Source organism: Poecile atricapillus, chromosome 2, assembly GCF_030490865.1.
Source record: "Poecile atricapillus isolate bPoeAtr1 chromosome 2, bPoeAtr1.hap1, whole genome shotgun sequence".
In the NCBI taxonomy this organism is placed as follows: domain Eukaryota; kingdom Metazoa; phylum Chordata; class Aves; order Passeriformes; family Paridae; genus Poecile; species Poecile atricapillus.
The window spans coordinates 131454588-131482144 of NC_081250.1; positions in this window are offsets into that span (position 1 = coordinate 131454588).

The following is a 27557-nucleotide window of genomic DNA, read 5'->3' on the forward strand; positions in this document are numbered from 1 at the left end:
AAAAGAACACCCTCTTTTTGATCTTCTGGGTTTTTTTCAGTCAGATATTCATATCTGAATTGGAATGGACACCCCTGTGTGGTTAAATATTGGTGGTTCACTCTTTTTGCAATCAACTGACAACAAAGCAGTTAAGTAAATATTTCTGGAGGCTATAGGACTCCTTTCAACAGGAGAGGAGTTCTTTCTTCTTTATAAAAATAAAGAGGAAACCAGAAAATCCAAGAAGAAAGAGGTAAAGTATTTTCTTTCTTGCTAAGCCTAAATATATATATGTATGTGTGTGTGTGTGTGTGTGTATTATATATACATAGACAGAGATATTTTTCAAGGATTTCTGTGCTCCTGGAAGAGCATTTTACAAAAAGTTTTCAAAGTCTGTGTCCTTTCAGGACATACTGAATTCTACCCTAATGAAGGACAAACTAACAATGTGTTGAGATGCAAACTCAGTCACCAAACTCTCATTTCCATATCTGGCAGTGACAATACCTTATTTTCCTTTCTCTGATACACTGATAAACAGTCAAGATAAAGAGAATTATATTCTGAATAGTCATTCCCTGACAAAACCCACAGTGTTTTGGATCCCAAACTCCCTACTTAAATCCTTTCTCCCCTTTTAATTTAGCTATATCCTCAAGCCCTGAAAATTTAATTAAAATAGCTTGGCACTCTGAAATTTCACTGGTCTTCTTGTACCACTAAATGGTTGCTGGACGTTTAAAAAAATGTTGTTCTGCTTTACCATGTGTAGTGATACTAATGGGAAATTATGAATTAAATATTTATTTAAAATCATGCTCATTTTTTCTGTTGTTAATGTTAATATTAATACCTTTATCTCTGCACCTCATAGAAAATACTGTATAATAAGGCACTGCTAGCAGCAGGAATACAACTGAATATCACTTGAGGACAATGCCAGCCTTCCCCTCTAAAATATGGCCAAACTTCCAGAGCCACAGGGTCAGGCTTGTTGCTGTATGTCTCTCTGGCCACCTTCTTCATCTCCTTTTCCAAAGACTGGCCCTATGGGCAAGGACAGTTTAATGTGATTCCACCCTCCTTTCCTCATTACCCATGTTGGCTACTTTCTTTCCTTCAGCAGCTTTTTTCAGCTTCCAACAGCTCTGTCACTTTTTGCAAGGAAAAGTAGACGCATGCAGATGTAAAATGATGACTTTGCTAGGTTACCTGTGAACATCTGGAGGAGGCACTGTTTGTACAACATCATCCTGAGACAGTCCAACAGAACAGAGTTACCAATTTTCTGCCCTGGGCCTGCAGCAGGGCAATCTTTACAGACCCACAACTCCTCTTTTTGTCACTCCCCTTGTCTGTCCCCTGAGTACCAGTCATGGTGTTTGACAGCATTGCAGCATCAGGTGTCTCCCAGGATCCTGCTGGGTGTGTGGGGCACCATGGTCAGGCTACTGGGTGAGGAGGAGTCCTGCAATATTCACCTGGCACAAAATTAATGGGGACAGATCTCAGTCTCTGAAGAGCAGGTTCAGCTCAGGATCACAAGCAGAGGTTTGAGAAGAGAAGAACATCACACTCAAAACCATTTTTAGATGCTTTTTTTCTCCACCCCTAGCTTGCTTGTTCTCCAGCTCAGAACTCATTAGAACTCAGCCATTCAGTGAATGCCAGCCAAGAGCCACGTCTCAATCCACAGCTTTGTCGCCCACTGGAAAATCTCCTTTTAGGGGCGTGTGTTCCCCTGAACACAAGGGGAACTTGTGTTCCCCTGAACTGAAGCTATCAGTTTCAAACCATACCTTGGAGTATTCTGGCTGCAAGAAAAATCCTTCGGGAGAAGTACTAATGCTGGGCAAGGTGCCACACTCCACAAAAACACTAAAACAATCACTTCAGGCCTTGGGAGCTGCCCTGTAAGTTTCATGGGACATTAGCCCAAAACTTTTATTCAGATTGCAATTCCTATCTAGATGAAAAAGGGAAACTCAGTGAGAGACAAAAACTAATAAAACAAAAGAAATTCAATGAGTTGTTCCTCCAAGCTGATCACACATCTTCATAGGTATGTCTCTGAAAGCTGTGGTTACTACAGCTGATCTTTCTGAAATCAGTGAAACAGAATTCTGCAGACACATCCATGTACAACCTTCTATTTTCTGCTGTATGCTGGATCTTTTTGTGAGACAAACATGAGAAAAATATAATGTAATGAGTAAAAAAATACTCCCAAATCATTCCCTGTCATTCGTGAATTTGTTTGGACACTTTCAGTGGTGAAAGAAGTTACATTTTGTTCTTCCATGTCAAGAAGTCTAGAGCGGTCAAGGTAACAGAATATGGGAATTAGCATATAGGACATTTGATTTATCACCCCTAAAACACTGTTGGTATTCCTAAATGGAGTGCTCATAAGATTGAAAGAAAAGATTTTGACATAGTTACTTTCTCACATAGCTTTCTGTCTTTCTGGAGATGGAAGCATAATCAGACTTAATCTACATTTGTTCAAAAGGAAACTATTTATTCTTTTCATAAAAATCAGAGAAAAGAAAATCTGAAGAAATATTAAAATTGTAAAAGGGTTTGATCAACTGGAATGAGATAAGCTCTTCAGTCTGATGAGAAGTCTGGAAAAACAAGAGACAGTCTAAAAACTAGGAAATTAAGAGTGAAAGGGGAATTCAGGAACAGCTATTTCAATCAAAAAGTAATAAGCATGTGGAATAAATTATTGCTAGGTGAAGCTATTGAAGCAAATAAGAGGAATGAATTTAAAAGACAGCTAGACATCTTTATGGAGAAAGCAAAAATTTCACATTTTTCCTACTTATGTTCTTTGGGTTAGATCCAAGACTCAGTGTCTAAAAAAAGGACCTAGGAAGACGTGAACTGCTTAAATCCAGAAATACACCCAGGAAGTCCCAACTGAGTACTGCAAATGCTAGAAACACCTGGGTTACCTAGTGCCAAACATGTTGAGACCTAGAATAGGGTCTCCATGTCCCCTAGGGCTGTGTCAGTCCATCCCAGAGCATGGTGCTGGCTCCCACCCCAGTCCAGATGTGAGCCAGTGTTCCCCAGGGGCCAGATGCAAAGCCTGGTTTTCCAGCACACCAAATGCAAGGCAGGGCACCAGATCCCACACAAAATACAGTAGCAGCTGGAACTTGACTTGGAAATTATGAGAGGTGTAGTGCTAATCTCTGCTATCTTTGATGTAGTGCTTTGATAATAGCATTATGGGATTAATGGAGAGGAACCTGATGCTTTTTTTTTTCTGGATGGGACTGAAATCTAAATGTCCTGAATGTAAGAGAAAAGGTGAATCCCTTTGTCCAGGGGGATTTAATTATGCAAATGAGCATTTCAGACTCACTCAATCAGAGAAAAAGTAAAAATTTGCATGAGTACATCCATACTAGGCGGGCAGACGGGGAGAATTCCTACACAGTGGTTGCTCTTTCTCAGGATTGTTGCTATTTTTTGTATCATACCATCTGGTTACATTATTTTTATTAATCTGGGGTAATTCTACCCTGTCTGATAAAAATACTCTTATCACACAAGTTTTCAAAAAATCTCATTTCATTACCTTCTGAGCAGCTTCAAGCTGCCAGTGGAGGACACCACAGGGAGACTGTGAGGTGGCTGTGGCTCACTATCTGGAAGATTTGAGTGAACTGGGCAGTGTAAGCCTCGGATCATAAATACATATTGGGCTCTGACTAACACTTACAAGAGCCAAAAAGATACTGTGCAGTTGATTTCAGAAACTTTTAGGATATTTCAAGCTGTCTGCAAGCTGTCCCCTTCTGTCCCCCCTACTCCCCACCCACTTCAATTGCAATCATATGTTATCAGAGTGACTCTGAACAGGCTATGACAAAAAAAACATCTTGTCTTTCATTTAGGCTGAGTCACCCACCACTCAGCTGTTGGGATAGATTTTCATCTGGGTGCTGGGATTTCATACACTGTGCATCTGAAACAGAGCTGGAGGCAAATGGAAGCAGACAGAGAGGGTAGGAGAGGCTGTGTGCAGCTCTGAAAGCCTGCCCAGGCAGGATAGGGGGTCCCAGGGATACCTTCCTGACAGGGAGAGAGCACCCCAGGGAGGCAGCACCTCATTCCTGATTTCCTGTGACTCAAATTACACTATGTAATCTCTGAAAGGCCACAGGTTGAAAGTGAAGTGTGCAACTGCAGCTGTTTTTCAATAAGGCTCAGGTGTTGAGGGAGTTAAACCTCTCTAAGTTTTAAACTGATTTACACACCACTTGCCTTAGTGCTGAAAAAAAAAAAGGCACCTTGGCAAGATTTGTACTGATAAGAAAATATCCTGTTAAATTAGTACTGATAAGCACTCTGCACTGATTTTCTGAATTAACTCTGCATGACCCAAAAAAGCCATGCTCAGTGATGTAATTACATTGTGCTTGGATCTCTCTAATAAGACTTTCTCCTCTACATCTGGTTCAGAGGTCAAGTGGAAACTGTTAATGCTGTGGAAAACAGGGCAAGAGGTAGTGTTGGACTGGGGCTAGCACCTGGCTAGGAAGGGGACTGGGTCATCATCTGGAGTTTGGTCTGGGGATGGCTTGACTGAAGAAAAAGACAGAGGCTGTTGAGAAACAGCTGGCAGGCAAGCATTCCTGCCCAACTGCAAAACACAGCAGGCTGATATTTTTAAAGCACAGAAGGTAGTTATAATTTGGAGGAAAGATGAGAAATTACTTCTGAAACACTCAACTTCCGTTTTGTTTCTTTTAAAGAATTTGTAATACTTCTATATCTGAATTTCTGTTATAGAATGGTGAGTGATTGCTCATATGAAGATCATGGCTTACGTAAAGAATGCAGAGGCAAAAATCTGCTCGTATCTAATCCTGGCTCTGAGACTGATACAAGTTTTGACCTTGAGCACATCACTTAACCTCAAAGGAGCAACTTGAGGATTCATTAGCTGGCCCTTGAGGACTGCTTTGAAGATGAAAAAGGCTTTATAAGTGGCAAATATTGTGTGTTCTGAGACCCGGAAATTTTCAATGTTTATATACATAATCATTTACAGAGGATTTGCTACATAAAAGGAACCATAAATTTTGCTGGAAATTGCTGGAGTGAAGATAAGAACTGCCTTTTCCAACTGAGGGGATTTTTCATCGCGGTCTTCCTCTTTGTTTCCATAAAGCCTTTACAACATGAGTCAGGGATGACTGTTTTGCTAGTTTCAAAGGGAACAGTTGCATTTGTTACTTGTTGGTCAAGGAGCCTGGGGGTGAGGGAGAAGGCTTACAGGGAATATGCTCCTGAGCTACACAGTGTAGGTCCTCAGCGTGGGCTTGTCCCCAGCCAGGAGGTTAAATAGGCTCTGTGAGGTGTATTCCACAGAGACCCCATGCAAGAGGAATGCCAGTCAGCACTCATCAAAACTACAGTGCCCTGTTGACAGCAGATATTAAAGTAAGCAAGAGCATGGAAGTGTTGACTGTAAGGAAATGGTTGACTCCATAGGTTTCAAAGGAAGGTTATGCATTAGAATCATATTGGGATTTCTCCTTTGAATCAGCTTTCAAAAAAGAAGGCAGCTGCACAGAGCTGGTCCCTGCTGTATATTATAAAACAGATTTGTATAAACGTATGTTTATACAAAAACATTTGTTTAGGTGGCATGATACCTTCAACAAAATGGGACTGAACTCTAATTCAGGAGGTGTCTCACCTTCATAGGTCCTGCCTTTCCCTACATCATTCAAGTTTGCGATAGTGCTATTGACAGCAGCAGCATAAAGTTTGTGTGCTGATAAAGGGGTAATTACTTGGGGGTATCATAATCCAGCAGTGAGGCAAGAGTGTGGTATCCATTACCATACTGAGCCTGCATCCCTCTGACAAGAAAGATTGTAATGCTCTCAGAGGCAGAACTTCCTTCTGCAGCTTTTATGTATCAAAGACAAATCTGCTTCTGGGCCACGTACTCCTAATGAATTTAGTGAATTTATTTGTTGATACAGCATGCATGGTATCTACAGAGTATGAGTGCTCAATGGACTTGAGCTTGCTGCTTCCCTATAAATCAATTTCAGGCATGTTTTCCCCTTAATCTGTGTGAAATTGGCTGGCTCAAATCCTATATTCTCCACTTAATCAAATTGCTTATTGAAATCAATGGAGATTTTGACTGAGTAAGGACCACCTTGTTTGGCCAATGGCCTCTGCAACAGTCATGTGCATTTGTATACATGAAATAAAGAAGGCAGAGTGTAAAGAAATGAAAATCACACAAGGACACTCAAGCATACAAGGAACAAAAATTAATGAAACTGTATATTCAAAAGGTGAGGACACTGAACGTTGCTTCCCAATGAGACTTTTTCACTTTTTTGCTTCTCTGACAATAGCTGATTTGCTATGAGTTCAAGAAACAGGAGAAAAAAAAGTAAGAATATTTTACATCCCAGAATAAAATGCTCTCTTGAACATGTAAGGGTTTTATTTCTCACACAGGTGTGAATCCCTTCTGCCTCCAGAGAATCCACTCCAAGTGGGCCATCAGGAGCTTCCAGAAAACAGTTGTCTGTGGATCACACTGGAAATGCAAAGCTGCAGTTAGGACAAGTAGTCACGTTCCTGTTTGACTCTAAGGAAAACCTGAATTGCTGGACAAAATGGAAACAATCTAGAAACTCCTCATGAGGTTCTTTTGTTCTCTCTCATCTCACAGTATTTTCTCACTGACCAGCACCAGGAAAAACATCCCTTCCTATTTTTCTGCCCTCCATATTGTCTGGAAGACTTGTTTGTTTCACATTGGGCACAATTACTAGCACTAGGGTAATTGTTTGGGCTCCATATGTCCCTATTCTCATCCCCACTCCCCAGATATCCAACAGGTTGCAAAGTGCTCTGCTGAGGAATGCTCTCAAGCAGGTACCTGCTCTTCACCTGGGCAGCTCCCAGCACCCTGGGACGCTCAACCTCTCCAAGGAATACAATTTACAGAAGGAAAAGTACTGAGATCCACAGCAGAGTGAGGTTATCTCAACTTACCTCATCACAAATGGGAGTTTGTAGGAGAATCATACTGTGCACAGCAGGACCTGTGAGTAATCCAGCATCTGGCACAAGCAAACAGATCAAGTTGGAGAGAGAATTGAAGTATGAGAACATTTAATTATCTACACTATCTTTAGAACATCCAAAGTATTTCTCTACTTCCTATTACCTCTGTAGCAGAGACCTCATTTTTCCATGTAAAATATTTTAATTACATAAAATGCTCAATTAGAACTTTAATTTCCATTCTAGAAAATAAATACACCATGCAAATCACTTGCTCTTAATTTCTCTAACAATCCTCTCAAACTTTTCAATAGATGCTCCCAGTTCTCTTCCCATTAACTATTTCTGTGGGGATCTTGAGCACCAGACTTGCTACTGCTGCTCTCTGCAGCTTTATTTAAAGGAGAAAAACCTAGGTCCTCTGCCAGGCCTTCCTTCCCTCAGCTTCTCCCTTGAATATCTTTCCTGCAGACATCCTGGAGGACAGCCAGACTGCTAGTTGGAAAGTCTGTGTTATAAGGACTCATTTTGGCAGTCAAAAACTGGATATGTCGTAGTGAAATTTGTATTAGAGCACATCTAGGATAAAAGGAAAGCACTCACTCTGGACAAAGGTGGGATAATATGAAGCAACCAAGATTACTGAGAGTGGGATAAATAAATCTTGGCTTTATAGAGGCAAGGAGGTGAATGGGGAAAGGAGAGGGCTCAGAAATGCAGAGGGCTGGGGGAGAACATGATGGATTTAGGGGCAGAGGGAGGGAGGATGAGGCAGCAGGGGCTCAGGGCACTGCCAGAATGGAGATGAATGCAGCAGGAAAAAGCTGCAGGAAGGGGCTTAGGGATGTGAAATACATTTGGAGGCTGTGACTACAGTTCCTTGCTGCAGAGCAGAGAAGTCTCCATTTTTCCAAGAGTGGATTGAAGCATGGCACAGGCTAAATAACTTGGTGTGAAGATCCAGGATCCGCTGGCATATTTTTACATAGAAAACTGTGGTTTGATCACAAAGATACTGCCTTTTTTCAGCAGATCTGGAATCTTGATTTTCAAGATCATACTCACTCTCCAAATCACTTTTGGCTGAAAATTTTCAATGGAATAAAAACCCATAGAAAACTCATCTTTTTCCTTCTTCCACAAGCTGTTGTACTGTAGCTACACAAATCTGTGGCCACACTACATGCCAGAGGAATGCCTGCTGCCTGTGGCTCTCCTTAGAGCTGCAGCATGGGAGAAACCTACCTGTCTCATACCAATGTACTCTTGCAGAAGAAATCCCTCCAGCACTTTAGCTTGTCCACACAGCAAGATGCAACAGCACACATGGAAACCTGATCAAGCCTTGGCTCTCTCACAGAGACTCTTAAAGGAATGCTGCTATTTTAGCAGCACCTTTTGCTTGGCTGCAGCATCCCACCTCTCTGCAGAGCCGTCATCCTACGCAGAGGTTCAACTGTAATGTACTCACACTGCCTGCAGCTGGCTTGCAGGGCAGGTATCTCTGCACAGGGCTGCATTGGGTGGGGCAGATGTCCCCTCCCTGCAGACAAAAGGCTGAGCTCAAACTGCGGAGGGGCAGCCCTGAGTTGCTCTAAGTGTCTGTGTCCGGCTGCCAGCAGGGACCGTCACAACAGCTGGGGACACTGATGGAGAAGATGCCAGAGATGAAAAGCAGAACCAGAAAACCCGTGGTGGTCTCAGCAAGGCTGAGATGAAGCCTGATGGAGTGGGCAGACATAACAGAGAATGGCTGAAAACAGAAACTTCTCTTTGTGAATGAATCTATGTCTTCTGTGGAAAAGTTCAAGGAAACGTATGAAAAGTAATGAATCCTAGCTAAAGCTCTAAGAATTATTGTAACACCATGGGTTATATTATTGCAAGCCTCTCGCTGTGCAAATCTGAGAGCCATAGGCTCAATCTGTTTGGGAATGAAATTATAAATAAGCAGATAACCAGTACATGAATAAAACAAATTGAAACCACCCTGCATATCAAAGAAATCTGTGACAAATGACATACTTTCACATGGGTGATTGGAAAAAGAAAAGAAAAAAAAGCCAAAGAAATTGAAAATAACAAGATGCCAGTCAAGCTAGGGTTGAATACAGTAGGATTAAACACTTTCTTGATGTAATATCACTGCCTTCCCAGGACTTACACCTGAGACTGACTTGGCCCTCTTATTTAATTACGTGCTGATAGACCATCATGAGACCACATGGGAAATCTCACAAGATCTTGTGACAGATATTAAATTAGCATTTGCCTTCACCATAAATATAATCTGATCAAAAACATTTCATGTGTGCAAAGTAGCCAAGTTTGAAAAAGAAAGGTTCAGCCACAGAAAGAAATGACATCTATAAAATCAGCCATTGTGGAAGAAAAGAGGTAAATGATCAGATTTTTTTTCTTTGAAAATGCAGAACAGAAGGGGTGATATGCATGATATGCTTGAAGACTTATCCCCTACACAACACCAGAGTCTTATTGAAATCTGGATGCATTTTCTCAATTATTTCAATGTGAGCTACTATCCAAAGAACTGAATGATGTCTGGTTTTCTACAGCAAGACAGTTGTTTACACTTCCTCCCTTCTGCTTGCCCCAGAGTCTGTGCAGCTGGAGCTGGTCCAGCCCAAGGCACACCTTCTCCCTCAGGTATCTTCTGCATGGGAGCTATTCCCACAGCTGATTCCCTGCATGGAGGCAGGAAAAAAGACATCACACTTGCCTTTTTTGGTACTTCTTCAGTACCTGTGTCAGGGTCCCACGGCGAGTACCAGAGGATTAAATAGACATTTACCTGGAGAGCTGCAAGACACAGAGAATGACTTCATAGGAAAAAAAGTTAAACCAGGACAAATAGAACTTCTAGAAGAACTTCCTCCTCTGCAATCTACCCATTAGGAGCATTTAAAGGTCCCTAGACCTGTCCTTGCAAGCTTCCTGCTCCTTCCTTGCAAACCTTGTCAAGGCAAGGCAGAAGGGGGTAGTCAAGGCTGTGTGGTTTTAGTGCTGCTGGAAAGCAGGTCTGAGTTGATTCCTGAATCCTGAACAGATTCCCACCTTTCAAAGCACTCTTCTTAGCAGAGGTGGAAAGGACACAGGGAGAGGAGCGTGTGCTCTACGGCAGTGTTACTGGTAAAGCCCATGACAAGCAGGAGAAGGGCATCAAAGATTTTCCACAGAGAAAGCAGTGAACCAAAGGAACCCTGCTTTTTTCTGATGTGTCATATGATTGCATAAATTACTCTCAATCTTATTGGAACTGCATGTAAAAAGAAAAAGGGGGAAAAGGGGAATGTTAAAGGACAGTGACTATGGAAAATAAGTAGTAATTACTTTTCAAACGGTAAAAGTTTTAAAAGGAGTAGACATAGGAAAACTATTGAACATGCAGTTTCATACTCTAGCACCGAGTTCTCTTAAATGAGCCACCTTTTTATCCATTTATTTCTCCTATTCTTGTGTTGCTTCTTTATGATTTAGTCATTATGAAACACGTTCAGTTAGACTTCATAAAGACATGAAGTGAGGACTCTAAAAGGGAGCAGAATTTAAGTTTGCAAGAAGGCTATGCGTTTCTTTTCTCCACACACTTCCAGGAACCATTCAGGTTTTCCTTCAGTATTTATTTCTGTGTAAGATAGAAGTCACCCACAACCCATATTTTCTTATAAGCTGGAGAAGAGAGATCAAAAATCTAAGATGGTTTCTGTGTCTGGTAAAAGGAGTGCTATAGAGCAGCTCAAGTAGCTTCAATGGAAGATAAATAAGGTGTTTTCATTAATCGCACGTATGCTGCCATAGTGATATAAATCACTGAATTGGGCCTGCTTTGGAATTCTGAAGGCAAGAGTCTCAGCTGCAAGTCCAGAATATCTGATGGGATAGAGAAAAAATATTTCCCTCAAATCATCTTAATATCACATTAATATATTTGGCACATTTTAGAGAAGCCTCTGGGTTTCTTTAAATGCCAGTCAGTTTTGCATGGTCCCAGAGGTCAGGCCAGGTGATGGCTTTCAGAGGCTTTGGAACATCCAGGTCATGTTTCTTCTGTCCTCTGTGGGAATTCGGAAGGGCACAGTTCAAAGCTCCCAAGCTTTAATACTCCACCTGGAAATCATTCTGTCACAGCTTTGTTTTCAACATGCGGGTCTCATGTCACCTCTTCTAGGATGAGGAACAAGGACAGAGAAGGGGCAGTGAGATTTCCAGCATTTGTCCTCCAAAATTACAGTGTTATTTTCTCTGCTTTGTGATGCTTGAGGTCTGGCCTAGGTTACTCTACAAATAGTTGCCTTATCTGATTGAAAAAGAGAGGTTGAACTTGCTTTCAGGAGTTGTGTCAATCTTATCTTGAGCTGTGCTGCATGGTTTATCTCCTCGGGAATTACAAGAGAGATGTGTTCAGCTGCTCTCCTCCACAAGGAGGAACTCCTCAAGGGGAAGATGAACCAGGGAATAGTTTTCCTTGGAGGAAGTGAAGATTTAGTGAGTAATTTCAGGTTTTAGACATGATCAAGTACCTAGGAAATTATCAACCATTGCTCCCTCTAGATTTCAGGATAAGGTGATGGGACAGCAAACACGACTACTAGGAAAGAAAATGTCTTTGTAAAAAGACCTGAGTTGGCCTGATCACAGTGGGTATCACATATTCACTCTTCCTTACCATGGGTCTGCGTGGTCTCCCCTGAGATACATTTTTGGGGTTATAGACACCATGAATGCAGATTCGGATAGAAAAGAGGCAGTGAAAAGCACTTTAATATGATTTCTTATGTGGCTCACTGTTACATTAAGAGCAGAGAAATTTGGCCGGAAATGAACCTCCTCATGTTCCAGCTGGTTCTCAGAGATCAGACGGACTGGGTACAGCTGGATTAACCTCTTATTAGAACCAACTGGGCACTGTAAGTCTGCTGACATTCAGTAAAGTCCCAGATGAATAAATTGTGTGGGTTACACTTTAAGTCTGGTCTCATTCTCACAGAATCATAAGTAGTGCAGTTTACCTGTAACACTGTAAGTCTGACCAAGTTCAATAAGATCTCTCACAATCCAGATTCATGACAAGTGTGGTTTATCAAATCAAGAGGTTACAGATTCCTAGATAAGCAGTGATAAATTCCCAAGGCTTACAAAATATCAGCACGTATAAGTGCTCCTTGTTATACATCAATGCACTTGGAGAAGCAAACCTTACCAAAGAAGCATCTTTGCTTTGGGGAGGAGAGAGGAGCAAGCCCACCACCCCATCTGCAAGGTGGTCATACTCTCTTCCTCTGCCAGGAAGGATTTCAAAAACTGAATTTATACTTTTAGGAGAAGTGGAGGTGAGACTGTAGTTAAATACTCTGTTACTGCTGCTGTAAATGGGGGATGGGAAGCCACTTTATATGTAATTGAGGGACATCAGTAGTTACAAAGAGAGAGATTGTAGAGGTTGTGGGTTTGTTTAATGGCAGAAGAGAACTATGACACCTTTGTATCAGTGCCTCTGCTACCTGGCCAGTTGCAGTGATAATGCACTCTAATGAACCATCCCCATCACAGACCACCATGCCCATGGTAACCTCTCACCACATATCTCATGGCATATCTCCTGGCTGTAGGTCTCATTCCTACACTCTTCTAGGTATTTTTTTGGCTGTAGGTGTGAGGAAAAATATATCAAGTAGGATGGTGTTCAGGCAACTTTTGCTGTTCCTGGGGAAAAAATCAGGCAAACTTTTTTATACTTTTTTTACACAGTCTTTTATTCTTCTTTCCTGCACTTTGACTTTGAAATCAATTTTTCTGATACTGTTCTCATTGCCATGATTTGTATATTCACTTGTGATTTTGCCAGTTGCAAAAGATTTTGCTATCTAATGTTTTCTACACATTTTTTCCACACATATCCTTACTTTGTAAGTAGTAAATTGCTCTATGATTTTAACACCTCTGTCTGTTATTAATAATTTTGTTTTATACATGTAATTTAAAAACCAGAACCTTCTTTGTGCACATACTCACCTACAGGCTTGTAGTCCCCAAGTCTTTACACAGGAGAAATGCCAGAGTGTTTAAAAGAGCAATTTTCTTTAGGAAAACATATAGATCCATCTTTCAGTAGTTCTGCTTCAGGAAGGGTTTTCTTTGAAATCTTGAGTATATACTAATATATGACTGGTGTCCACCATATTGGTTTTGAACTTCTGCAAGAAATATATAAAGACAGAATATTAGAATTTTAGATCTGATTTTAAATCCATTTTTACAGAAGGAAAATTTAAAAGCTGACAAAGAAATTTCAAGGTCAATAAGTCTTTGTAAATTGTGTGTGTGAGCACTAGCACTGCTGGTGGTCTGCAACAAGTATATCCTTGCCTCATGCCACAAATCAGATCATGGCTGCACCCTCTCTGCTGGCTTCATGTTAAGGGTTACCTGTAAAAGTAAAAATCTATCTAAGCTACCAGAAAAAGAAGCAGGGTGATTAATGACCAATGACATCCATCAAAAGAAAGAATACTTTCTTGAACAATTCAATTGAGTGTCCACAATGTCATTAATTATAAAACACATTGAGCAAGTTCAGCTTTGAAAAATTGCTTTGAAAAATGGCATTATTACTTCTTGCAATAATATATGCTACAGAAACCGTATATTCTAGAAATGTTGCTATCAAGCACAGTGATACACACACTGTAAGAATTTCACTCCTATCCAGAGGAACTCCCAAAGGTCAATGTGCCTGTGACTGAAAATGTAACCCCATTGCAGTAATAGGAATTTTAACATTGGCTTCAATGGAAACATGCTTTTCCTCATGTATTTTCAGAGGTAATTGAGTCTAACATGATGAATAGACCATCTGTACAGTCATGAATCTTAGCCACAGAAAACATTTAGAACTAATAGAAAAGGAAGTTGTAGGACCTTTTTGAACCAGGCTCCACAGGGCTGGTATTTCACAGTCACAGGTAACAGGAGAGAACTTGTGATATCTAGAAAGAACAGGTATGTTTAATAAAGGAAGTTGAAAAATACTCAGTTCTTCCTAGAATGATTCAACACACTGGTAAAAATGAGCATGATTCAATCACAGTAAAGTCGTCTCAATATACATGTGTGTGTCTGTGTAGTTTGGAATAAATTATTGAATGTCTTTTTTAAAAAAATACTCCAGATTTGGAAAAGAATCCCCATTTATTTACAACTCTAAATCAACAGATAATTTATCAACTATATAAATACAGGTGATTCCACCTTTATTTACCAAGATGCAAATATCTATGGATTTTTACTTCCATCATTAACTTTTTAATTTTATTTTCTTGATTATAAACATAAAATTCAAACATTTATTTGACTTATGGTAGTATCGCCCTCCTATGAGGTACTTATATTTCTATGGGTTTTACTTCAGAATGTAATTTGGCTTTTGTCCATTTTTGTGGGAACTTTTAATAGGATGATATTATTTTTACAGTCATCTTAAATATTAATCCAACCAGCACATAGTTTATGTTATCCCAAAATAGAATTTTGTGAAGGGAACTACTACAGCTTCTTCTGAGAGCTAATTTTTTTTCTTACTTCTCTCAGTAAGGAAGAAAATTTCATGTGAGCATATTTTAAGAAAGTTGCCCTTATTAATAATCTTTTCTTTTCCTTGTCTTGCCTTCTGTTTTTCCCATCCTGAATGGCTGTTGATCTATTGACTAATATTGCTACCATTTTTTTAATTTCTCCATGCGGGTAAGCAAGCTGGTTATAGTTAGGAAAAACTTATCTGTTTCTCTTTCATGTCAAGGCTCTTCGTGCCATTGTGGAGGGGCAGCAGGCTCTTGGCTGTTTCTCTAGAAGAAATCAAGGCAGTACCCAAGTACAGGGCAGAAGAGTCCTCTGGAGCAGAGGCAGTGCAGAGGTAGTCCTGAGCTTTACAAAACCCCATGGCAAACAGGGAATTCTCTCAGACTGCAGCTGGAGAACACCTACTAGAGAAAGCAGCTGTAGAAGACAAGGCTGAAGCATCAGCAGAAAGGAACTGGTAACATCACTGAATATGGCATTAAACACTAAGGGAAGCACAGAAGAGCAGCAAAGTCTCAGATACCTAGAAAAGTCCTGGAAGTGGCTGAAGAACCCCTGAGAGGTGGGAGATGAGGGCCTGGAGCTTGGAAGCATCAGGGGGAAATGAGAGCATTTGATGCCTCCCCTTGAGACTGGGAAAGAGAACCAACACTGCCTTCACCATCCATGCAGGGAAGGGATGACACAGGCAGTGCTGGCTCTGTGCTCTGTCACACCAAGTGCTGGAGCTGGTCATGGCACCCTTTCAGGTGATGCCTTTCACATAATGCTGCTGCTTGCCATCCACTCACAGCTCCTGACTGAGGGATTACTACAAGGTCATCTCAAAGCAGAGAGTGCACCTGCATTGAAATGTTCATCCTTTGTCCTCTGGTCTGTGTCAGGTAGGGGTAGATCTGGGTCCTATAGGATTGCTCCCAGCTGGGAGGAATGCAGTGGCTGGGACTCAGCAGCTTCTCCATCCCCTTCTGCTGCCAAAGCTCCAGCCCATCCAACCATGGCTGTACACAGGGTTGCACTGTACTGTGGGGAGCTCTAAATATTTCATTCTGTGTGGCTTCTGCTTCTCATGTGTCCCACCAAAAATCAAAATAAAATCACCATAAAACCAATTCTGCAGTAAGGAATCCTTCCTCCCTCTAGGGTCCACCTCTCCTGCTGGAGAAAGTAGTTAAAATATGTGCAGTAGTGGATAATATTAAAGGGATATAATACCCTGTAATTTTGCAATCTTAGTTTTGTAGACTAAATCTGAATGCTGTCAATTTCAGTGTATTTTTGTGTGAACCTGCTACATTTAAATATGTAGCCAGTAATTTAGGGAGCAGAGTATATGTTTAGCAGTGAAGGGAAACACAACTGTCACCTGCTTTATACAAACCTCACAACCTATGTACAGGCAAAGTTCCAAGGGAGGCATTTGTTGATATCTTTATTTTTATTACATAAATGCTCAGACAGGAGAAAAACCTGCCTTAGATTTTTAGGCTGATTTTAGGCCTTAGGCTGATTTGGAAATATTTTTAAATATCCTGCAGGCATGCAAATTTCAGAAACTCCACAGCAAACAGTCGCTTCCTTATTACACATACAGGAATCACTGTGTTTAAAAAATGTGAAGGCTGTGATGCAAATCAACATGTGTCAGGAAGGTAAAATTTAGGATGGTGCTGAAGTCTCCATCTCAGCTTATGTCCTCATTGCTCAACACAATGCAGAGCACAACCCTCATTATGTCAGATGCCTAACAATGGATTTTCCCTTAAGTGCTTCTTGCTACCATGAGGGTTTGTGCCCCAACTTCAAAATTATAATAGCAGTTATTTCTGTGTATGTGTCTGTAAAATTTATCCCAATATTAAAGTGGAAGTAGTTTGGTGGTAATATGTATGGAGACGTGTCCTGATAAGGTGGTACATCAGTCATTTCTTAGAGTAACCAATTCAACATCTTTGAATTTCTTGTAAACAGATGCTTGAAGACACCATGGAACTTCTGTGGCTGAAACCCTACCGTAAATATTGTTTTTTCACTGGAGAACATTGCTAGGTTTGCAGTCACAGCTAAGATGTTACTTGGCAATAAAATTGTGATCTGAATTATACTCCAATGTCATTATATCATCTGCAACATCTGTAGTCAGGATATATTTGGCATTTCAAGGTTGGGAGGAGGGAGGAATCATCCTCAATAACACAGCAGTGCTGGTGCTTGGGAAGAGCCACAGGGGAATTAGGATGCCTCCAAACACAATGCTGCTTTCAAATGCTTATTGTGTGGTGGAGAATGGCCTCTGGAAACTATTATTTTAGAAACAACAACACAAAACATTCCTGTTTTGGGGAAACTTAGGACAGTAATTGCAGGATCCATGGAGGAGCACAAACAGAAAATCATAGTGATACTGCTGAATACGAGGGAGCAATGGTTTCAGGTCATGCACAGCAAGTAGACAAGGCTTCAGAAGGCCTTCAGGGCAGAACCAGGATCATCTGTGCAGGAGGATAATTGTAGAAGAGTTTGTGTCTATATTAGGCTAAAACAAAAACCCCATTCATCTTTTGGTATACTGCCTCTGCACGGGCTGCTTGCTCCTGTCCTGTGTCCGAATCAAAGGAACTAAAAGCCCGGTCCTGTTCCTTCAGTTTTATTGCTACAGTGGGATTTCTTCCTCCTGCAGTCAGAGATAAGATTTTATTTTTGCTTGAGGCTCTTAGATCATAAGGCTGGCTTTGTGCTCATCATTCTGTGTCATTCATGCCTGTTTCTCACTCCATCCTAATGAATAACAAGGAAAAGAGAGTGACTTGTAAGTCTAAACCCACCACTGTGACCATGCCTTGTTAGTGATTGCCATTAAGGTATATTGAGTTTTTCTCCTGATTAGAGGAAAATAGTTATCATGCCTTTTACTCCATTTTCCTGATGTCTATTTTGAGTGGCAGCTGCAATATATATTTTATAAGGCTCACTTAATTTCTGACCACTATTAGCAAAAGCAGAATAGCAGAGAATGTACAAAGAAAAAGGGGAAGGAATGAGCTGTCAGAGAGTGAAGATGAGAGACTCTTCCTGATCCTCAGCCATGCTGCTGTCAAGCAAGAGCCTGATATATTTCAGATTTTTTAAGAAATTCATCTATAACCCTTGGGGTAGAACATCTCTGCAAGAAGCTTGAGTCACCTAATCCACATATGTTATTCTCTTGGTTTTCCAGGCGTACCAGAATTAAAAGCATATTTTATACATATTTTCTACTGAGCCCATTTATTTTTTTCTTTATGATGTTGCTTAGAGGATGCAAGCCTACAAAGCTGAGAGAGCTGGCAAAACATACCTACAGAGGTGCAAGGATGTTACAGCATGAAGCAGAGAAAATGAGGCTCTGGCATAATAGATAAGGGGGAAAATGAAAACGGTCCTTTCAGCTAAGCATACTTGTCAAATTATGTTTAATGTTTTGCTCCTGGGTAAATAGCTTAATTACTTCTGATGTTTGTTGACAGCTGCTGAATTGAATGAATGGAGAACAGTCTGCTTTCTCAAAGATGTCCAGGTAAAAAAGAAGATAAGAAACAGTGATAGCTCCATTCTTCACAGCTATGCTTTTTTAGCCAAAACATCAAGCTCTGGAGGATAAAGCAAAAGCCAACTTCTTAGTCATAAATGGATTACTAGGAAAGTAATGGATTACTAGGAAAGCTAGCCATGAAGCTTCAAGGACCTTGCCAAACCCAGCTACTTACGACAGTCTCCTTCTCCCAGTGTTCAGCTGCACAATGTTCAGCCTAACATAGAAAATAAAAGGTAGAGCAAAACTCTCAAGTAATTAAAATATTACATGGGAAGAAGAGCATAGGAAGACTCTAGGAGGCAATACAGTTGAACTCTTTCTAAAGTATAACCATCTTTATTTATATAATTTTGAGTAAGTGCTTCTCTTGACCCTCTGTAGGAGAGGTCGGGGTGGACATGACACAGCTGGATTGCTGCAAAGTGGATTTTCCTAAGTCGCCTCTGTGATACCTCATTCACATTGCTTCATTTCCACTCCATTTAATTCTCTTACTCTGAAAATACAGCTCTTATGTGCCTAGAGGATATTAGTGACCTCCCCCCATGCTTCTTATTTTGGACAAAATTTTACCAAGCCCGACCTGAAGCAAACAGCTGGTCCTTCATGTTGGTCTCTGCCAGATGTTCCTGTCTGAGGGTCTCTTGCACTGTGGTGTTTGACAGACCTCCTGGTAATGAATTCAGCAGAGACTTGCTAATCTAGGAGCTGGCACTCTGATCTGGTACTGTTCTGCAAAGAGGAAGGTGACTGTTTAGTATTTGTGTCCTACATCTCTCCTTTCCTCCAGAGTACTTGATCATGCTCTTGTTACTTTCTCTGAAGTCAGGGCTGAGGTAATTCATACGGCACAGAGGGAGCACAAGCAGAGAATGTGGTCTGACTGCTGCATTTGGGAGTTACTCCATCACACACCTGCACTGACCAGCCTCGTAGGAAGGGGCACTTTCTCTGCAAGCACTTTGTGACAGTGCTGTGAGGAACAGAGCTGCCTGTCTCGTGGGGAGGTGCCGGCAGCAGAGCACTGTTGGGCAGCCCCACTCTCTGTGAGCAATTGTAGCTCCCATGGGGAAGATTTGGGCTGAAGTTGCTGCCCACCACTACAGCATCTTGGCAGCTCTGCCCACAGAGATGCAGCTGGGTGCAGAGACCTGCACTGTTCCCTTTATAATGGTGTTAAGCAGTCTTGATGGCTGTCAGCATGGAGGAAACCATAGAAAACAGGATAGGCATGGGTATTGTTCTATATAAGCACTTGTACATGGTATTTGCATATTTCAGTTTAGGGAGCTTAGTATCTTTAATGAGACCAACTTTACTACAAACTAGTGGTGTTCTTAATCAGACAGATACTGTGTTTTTTAACTTGAAGCTCCCTTATACTTATCACATTCTGTTGTTCTGACACCACAGTAAATTAAAAATAAGAAGGAAAGATGGAAGTAGATATCTGAAATGCATTACTTCAAGTATATCTTTTTCTCTGTGCAATTTTTCAAAAGTATCACTCTGAAGGTACTCAGGGCAGCCAATAAGCTGAACAGCTGCTTAAAGTAGGATTTAATGTTCATGGGATTGTCAGAAACAGGCAGTGGCTCATAATGAAAAGACTCTGATTTTGAACTGCATTGCAATCAGATGAATGGCCTCAAATGAAAAACAGGGCTATGAAGCTGTGCAGTGTTGAGGGCGGCCTAAGTTCTGAGGGTGTCCCTATAGTTCTATAATTACCATGTATTCTTAAGACTAGCTCTAGTGACATAAGTAATGATCTCCCATCTTTTCTGAATCAAATATCTAGTATAACTGAATTAAAGCTAGATTTCTATCTTCTATGTGTATTATATATATTTTAAAGAATTGTACTGACAAGAGTTCAGTAATTTCATAATTATTATCTCTAGTGAACATATTTCTGTTAATAGGATTTAATTTTCTCATATTCATTCAATGTCTCCAAGTATTCACTGTCTTTCTCATATTTTAATTCTATAAATGGACTGCTAGTCTCTCAGCATGCTCAATATTTGAATTTTCAAATAAAACCCAACAGATTATATTGTACTGATCCTCTTTCCTGCTAATTTAAATATGTAAGTATGTCTTCCTGCATGAAGATTTGTTTGAGAGAGTTCATGTTTGGGAAATACTTTTAGATGGGCCTTTGAAATCCATTCTGTTCATGCACAAAACACAAATCTAATATTAGAGTCATACACACGTATAAAATTGAGCAATATATGTAGAAAATACTGCACACTCAAAGGTGTGTTGAGCTCCAGTGTTACTAACTGCAACCTTTTTCAATTGTCCCCCCATAAATCTCGAGAGCATTTACTGATGGGCAGCAGGCAGGAAGCAGAGAAGCAGCATGTTTTTCTCTTTATGGTGCTTTGGGGTGTCACTGACTGGCTGGACACTGGAAAATTTGGGGTCAGGGCCAGTCTATGCCAACCAAAGGCTAGGACAAGGAAAATTCTCCTCTCAGCCTCTGGCCTGTGGCTGTGCCAAAGGGGGCAGGACAGGAGGTGCTGGTGGATCTCAAGGGTCAACAACAACACAGACTCCAGCAGAGAGCATTTTACTCTAACTCAGTAAGTTTTCATGATCTGGAGGCTTCATTATTATGATGCAACTTTCATTGATAGTCCTTTTTTCCCCTAACCCTTTATTTTACTGGTAGAAGAATTTTTTCCCTCTGCCAGCAGAAGGTGACTTAGAGATATGGCAACAGGACCTGCATTTAGAGAGTTTTTGAGCAACCCCCTTCATAGCAACCATTTTCACTCACAAGCTCTTACCATCACCCCTATAATTTACCTCCACTCTCACTACTATCTATTTTGCCGGTGGATCTGAGTTAGGACTCGAGCTCTTTGGGCCATCTCTGTCAAAAGCAGAGCAGCAGGAGGTCCTGCACACCTCATGGCTGAACGTCCTTGTGCAGCCACCTGTTCACAGCAGCTGCAGAGACAACCCCTGGGAGCTCAGCTCTGAAATCAGCTAAGTCATCAAGTGAAGCTCTCTAATATGGGCCTATGGATCTCAGTGCTTGCTTTGTAAGGTGCAAATGGACTGTATTGCAAATTTCTGGGATCCCAGCACTGAAGGTGCTCTGGATGAAAGACAGAGTCTATTGTTTACGGTTTATTGCTTAATGTACAGCTATACTGTTTTGGAAAGCTGAAATTGCATTTTCTTCACAGTCTCGTGCTTTGGTGGGCTTCATGTCTGTTCAAGGTTTGGTCAGTGCAGTGTTGGGGTTCTGTGAGATATCACTTGTAGATAAGCCTAAAGAAATAATTATGCATTCTTCTCTTTGCACATACCTTTTCTGAACTTTTCCTCTTTCAGCCTGTCAGACAGGGCAATCAAGAATCTAGCTTTATATTTGATTGTATTCTGCTTGCAAAGGTGTCTGTGCATTCACAGCAGCCATCAGTGAAGGCCAGTATATAATGAAAAACTGCTGTCTCTGGATCAGCCTTCTCAAGATGTCTGAGGCAGGCAAACACCTACTGCTGTTTTTCTGGTGGTAGCCTGAGGAGCCAAGAGGAGGCAGGATGTGTTTCAGGGTGGCATTTATTTCTGTTTTCCAGGACTTGCAGCTCTTGTGGACTCCCCCAGGGCAGAAGGCTCACTTCAGTACAGACATTGCATAAGAGGATGCAGAACTGATAACAACAAGAGCAGTGTGGAGGAACAAATGAGCCATGCCAACGCAGCAACTTCACTGCACAAATGTATTGTCTATCCTGGCCTGGCAGACAGTGCCATGGCTCTTCACTCTCAGGAGTGCAAAGGCCATAAGGAGTAGCACTGCTCGGTTTCCAAAGTTCCTTGCCCAGTGTGTCTATGATGTCTTTGGCATGTGGAGGTGTGTCTTCTCCTCACTCTGGAGATGGTGGGAACTGGGGCAGAAGGCTTTGTTACCAAAGACCTGCTGAGTCTAATGAGGTGTATAATCAAGCATCTGGAATCCCATGTTCAGTGTGTCATTTCAAAGAGAATTTGGTATGCTATAGGAAAATGTAACAGAAATCTCCTCCATGAAGAAACAGACACATGGATGATCCCACCCTTTCCCCTCTCCTTGGGACCAGTCCAGAGTCAAATCCCAGTTCTCCACCCTAGAGAGTATCACAGCTCCTCCCTGTGTGGCTATTCACCTTGATTTCTCTTCATGAAAATGTCATCTCCCTTCACCAAGTTCCAAATATTTCTGCAGACATCTTTCCATTCTAGTATCCTCTTTCCAGGCATCAGTTTTGGGTATATGGTCCTGACCTGGAAGTAGTGAGCCTGTCTGTGCTCTTTGGGTATTTCTTTTCTTTGCCTAGTGGCTCTGTGAACTGACACTGTTGACCATGCCGGAGCTGAGACTTGTGGCTTTGTTAAGTCTAAACCTTTATTCCAGAGTTCCCCTGCCCCTTATTTTGCAATGTCAGACTGCAGTTTCAGCTGTGTCCAAGTCCAAAGTGCTTTTTCTGCAGTAGTCAGTCCTGACAGCAGCAGATGACACTGCAAAATGTCAGCACGCAGAGCAGAAAAGCAAAGTACAGCCATGGCTGTGCACACAGTACCTTGCTGCTTTCACATCTCTCCTGCTTGCTTTCTGAGTCACGGCACTCTGCTTAAATGGAAATTAAATGCACTAACAGGAGTCAAGCCAGCAGAGGCAGGTTGGCAGCAGCATAGCACCGGTCCTCGGCACTGCCTCATGGATCAACAAAAGCACCAGGCAAGCTCCAGCTGCAGATGCTTCACCCTTATCAATGAAGTGCAAGGCAAGAAGCACTTTATTTAATTTTCCAGATGCAGGGATTAATTAGAAGTTTGCAAAGCACTTTTCCTGGTCCAAAGGAGTACTCCACAGGTGCAGAGTATGGAAGTGGAATAAATAAAACACACTAAGTAATTTTTCTTAAACAGGGTCACTTCTCTCATCACACCACTCCTTCACACTGATTGTCTGCTTGGCAAGGCAAACACATTCCTCTCTAAACATGCTCTACACTCACATTGTCCCTCCTGCTAAGCATCTGCTGCAGACAGCAAACCATAAACCATCCTGTGTCTGCTGGAATTCAGATGCCTCAGCCTAGTGGCTGGTGCAGAAAATGGAATGAACACCTTGTGGCTCACAGGCATTTGGGGTCAGCAAGCTGCCGATTCACTTTGGAATCGATGCTTTCTTTGGAAAGCAGAACACCATGGCTGCCTGGTGGGGAAGAGCAGACATAATTGCAGGAAGTCAACTAATTCATGCAAAATGAAGCTAATCATTAATGGTGGGGTACACAGCCATTCTTCTGCAGTGCTGAACAATTACTTCTAAGTCAAGTTTCAAGGCTAACATGGAATAAGATGTGTGGTTGAGTAGTTGGAGCAGAAAGAATCTCACTGGGTGAGCTGATTTCCATTCCCTTCCCTGCTCCTACTCCTTCAGCTGAAGCAAATCTCCCCTCTCAGGCAGTCAGAATAGTGTCACTGGTTACTGATAAATATGTTGATATTAAAAGCAGAAATTCAAAGCATCAAATCTGGCTGGGGTTTCTGCTCACTAGATATTACTGCAGTGCAATTCCTCTGTGGCTGTTTGTCCCAGAGAGTGAGAAACCCAGAGACCTTACTCTGAACAGGAACACTACCACTCTGATCACAGTTGCAGTCAATCTCTGTTCCTGTTACGAGTGATAAAGATGCAGAGAAAGGTGAAAGATCTACCTGAAAGGTGAGAGATCCAGAGTATGATCTAGCTTTTCCCCCACACCTTTCAGTTCTGCTTTATCTTGTACTTCACTTGTTGCAAGCGCAGTTCAGTGTGGCATGCTGCTGCATGGGAGAGATGTTTCCTTCTAACTCCCATTTCCCAGCAATAGTGTTCAGAGGAAGAGCTTGGCAAAAGAAGAGAGCAAAGACCAAAACAGTCCTGGGCATAGCAGGTTCTCGGTGAGTGAGCAGTGAATGACAGGGAGAACCATGAAGATAAAGAGGGAGAAAGTTTGGACACACACACAAAGATGAAAACCTTGTATCTTGTCTCAGTGTTTCAACATCTTACATTCTATTTATAAGCAGCTCAGTTCTCCATATGTGTTTGTGCCTGTGTATGATGTTTCATTCACATTCAGTTTAGGTTTTAAAGGGTTTTTTGTCTTCTTTAATTGGAAAAAAATCCTAAAAAATATTAAATCTTCATGTGGCACTTGCATTAGCAAGCACCTGGCACTAACAACAAATATGCTGAAAGCCACTGATATTTAAGTCACCAACAGGTAGGAAATGACAGTGCCTTTCTGCTGGGTGCCTTGTGTATAAAAACACACAAATACTTCCTGGAGAATAAATTATCTAGCCAATTTCCTCTGTTTTCCTGTTTGTAAATTGCTTCTAAGTAGCTCATGTTTCTCTTGAATGCACTTTTGGTAAATACATCAGGCTATGGACAAGCAGCTTATTGTGACTGCTCGGTGTTTAAGACTCAAGCTGGTTTCAATCATTTTAATTTTATACAAAAGCTGTTTCTATTTTCTGGATGGATAGAACTACCACAGAGCCTGGTTTCTGGTGTGAAAATTCATTCCTAGAAGTGCCACGTTTGTGTTTGACTGTTTAATAATTTTCATTTTAAATACTTTCTTCCATAAAATAATTCTGTAGTAAGGAAACCAGTGACCCCAGTTTAAAGGTTGTGCAAGCTCCAGTACACAGTAGATGAAACTCCCTTGGAGATTTAGAAATGACTCTTTATCACCAAATCTGTACATTGATCTCCATGGCCTGTTTGGAGTCACTCCAGTGCTCTGTGAAGCTCTCAGGAGCTTCAGTCCAAAACATGAATGACACTAGGCCAGAACAAACTGAAGGCTGGGACACAGGCCACACATCTCTGGGTATGGAAAGTAGTGGGGAGGATATGATTCCCATGAAGATGGCTAAACCAGATCTTTCACATTCACAGACTATCCCAGCCCACTGAGAACCTTTGCTGTGCTATTTGGAAGGGATCTTGCAAAGCAGCCACTGCTTTCATTAAGACCTGACCCATGCAGGCTCACAGCAGAGTGTCCTGTGTTTCTTTCCCAGGTGTTTACAGAAGGTATCAATAAGCACATATCCTCAGCTCTCTCCTGCAGAGATTGTTTTCTCTTCCATACCTTTCTGAGCAGATGAAGCAACAGTTTCAGCTGCCCCAAGGTGTCTGTGGACACACTGCTCTCACAGAAGATGTTGAATGGGGCTCCTTAAGGCAGACCATGGCTGAATAGGAAGACCACAAATGATCCTTTTAAAATGTATCATGTGTGGTGTAGGTGCCCTTTTGCCATACAGCTCAATTTCCTCCACAAACATCAGACAGGCATTACAGAACAAGAAAAGCCTGCTAATTAGTAGGCACTGCAGGTGCAGGTGCTCCTGTAGCTGCCCTTGCTGACCTGGCCCATTTACACACACAGCACGTTTAACATCACAGACCTGAGCTGCCCCAGCAAGCAGTGCCAGTCCTTATCCACTGGAGCGTTTTATCCAGTGATGTGCCTGCTCCATTATCCTACAGGGTACTTAGGACAGCACTGCCATGTGGAACTTGGGGCTGTAAACCAGCCAGTGGGGTAGGACAAGATTTTCTCTGCTGCTTATGTGAGAGGAGGTGTAGCTATAGCAGTTGGATATAAACGGATCTGCAGCTTCAGGTTCTCACCAGAGGCACCCAGAGGTTGCAGTGATATTTTAGCAACAAACATCTGAGATGTTGAAATTTTTTTTGCTATTTCATGTAGCTCTTTGGAAAGAAAATTTTTATAGTGTCAAAAAACATACAAGTTTTAACAATGTCTAATCCAGTCATCCCCAAAACTTGTTAAACAGTGCAACCGATGTCCAAGAATATTTTAGCTAGATTGTAAGACTATTCCTTTGAATAAAAACTGAAGTGGCTTTATTGGTATTCATTAAGCCACTCAGCTGCATTCCACAAACATTTGTGTTTACCAGAATGCTTGTAAAAAGGGAAAAAAATGTTGTAAACATTCAAGTGAATGTGGATTTATACAAAAACTTTTGCCTTCAGAATACTAAAGTAGCTGCCTTAAAATGTCTCCCTTGATTTAGAAGGGATCTTCTGAGGGAATAAAAACACTGTATAACATTAATCATCAGTGGTAAAAAAAAAAATCTAAATAACCCCATTGCCTTTGGTGTACTTATTCTGGATTTATAGACATCTGCTGAAACCAGATCTGAGTTTTTATTTTTACAAGCCTGGATTTTTTATCTAGAATGGCTTTCAGAGAAAACACTTTGAATCAAGCTCTGTTCTGTTTGTTCTGTGCTTTATAAAACTGTTGAGAATGATTTAATCTGGGTATGATCGTGGGACTGAAGATAATGTAATAATAAGACTTACTAAAATCGCATCAAAGAAAATTATGTTATACTGTGAAGTCAGGAAAAAATGCTACTTTATCTCAGAAAATGTCTCATTTTCAGTGAAGTTTGCCAGAATGACAAGTTTAGGCTGATGTGGTGTGTGGACTTGCATTATTTGCAGCTCCAGCTCTTGTCCCTGCACTGTTTTTATGGGTCCTTGTGTCACCCTAAAGCCACTGACCTCTGGGTCACCCTACTTTCACCCACTACGATCCCTTCCAGCCTGGGTCAACTGTCTGGAAACCTTACATTTTTCAGTAGCTATAGCTGCAGGACATCTCAGCATTGCTGACTTCCTCAAAAATTGGAGACATATTTTCTAGCCTTTAAGGTATGAAACCAGGATGTCAAAATCTCTGCAAGCCATAGTTCTTCCAGTGGAAAAAAAGCTACCCAAGACAGCAGGGAGCCACAGAAACTTGCAGTTTTTGGTGTGGTATCTAGTTGCCTTGTGGCAAGGAATCAGCAGCCCAAAAAGCTCTGGAAGAATGAATTCAAGCTGTCAGTGACTGACCTGGCTTAGATGAGGCTCCCTCAACTGACCCAAACTGCTGGGGAACAGCAGAAGAGCCCTTGGAAATGGGGGTGCAGACCAGGAATCCTTAGGAGAAAATTGTCTCAATTTCCTTAATGAAATGCAGGGCAAATATTTCCAGTACAATCAGCATCTCTCTGAGGCACCTGTTTCATAGGATGGATTTTCTTGATTTGCAATAAAGTTTTTCATTCTGGCAGAGTTTCTTATTAAATGTGGGTACCTCAGTTTGTATCAAACTATTTCTTCAACAAGCAATTCTGAAAAACAACACCCCGTTCTTTCTTCCTTTTCCCAAATTTCCTTACTCTTTTGTCTGACCTCAGAAAAAATGGTCAACGTTATGCCTCTGCTCCACCACTAATTTTGTTG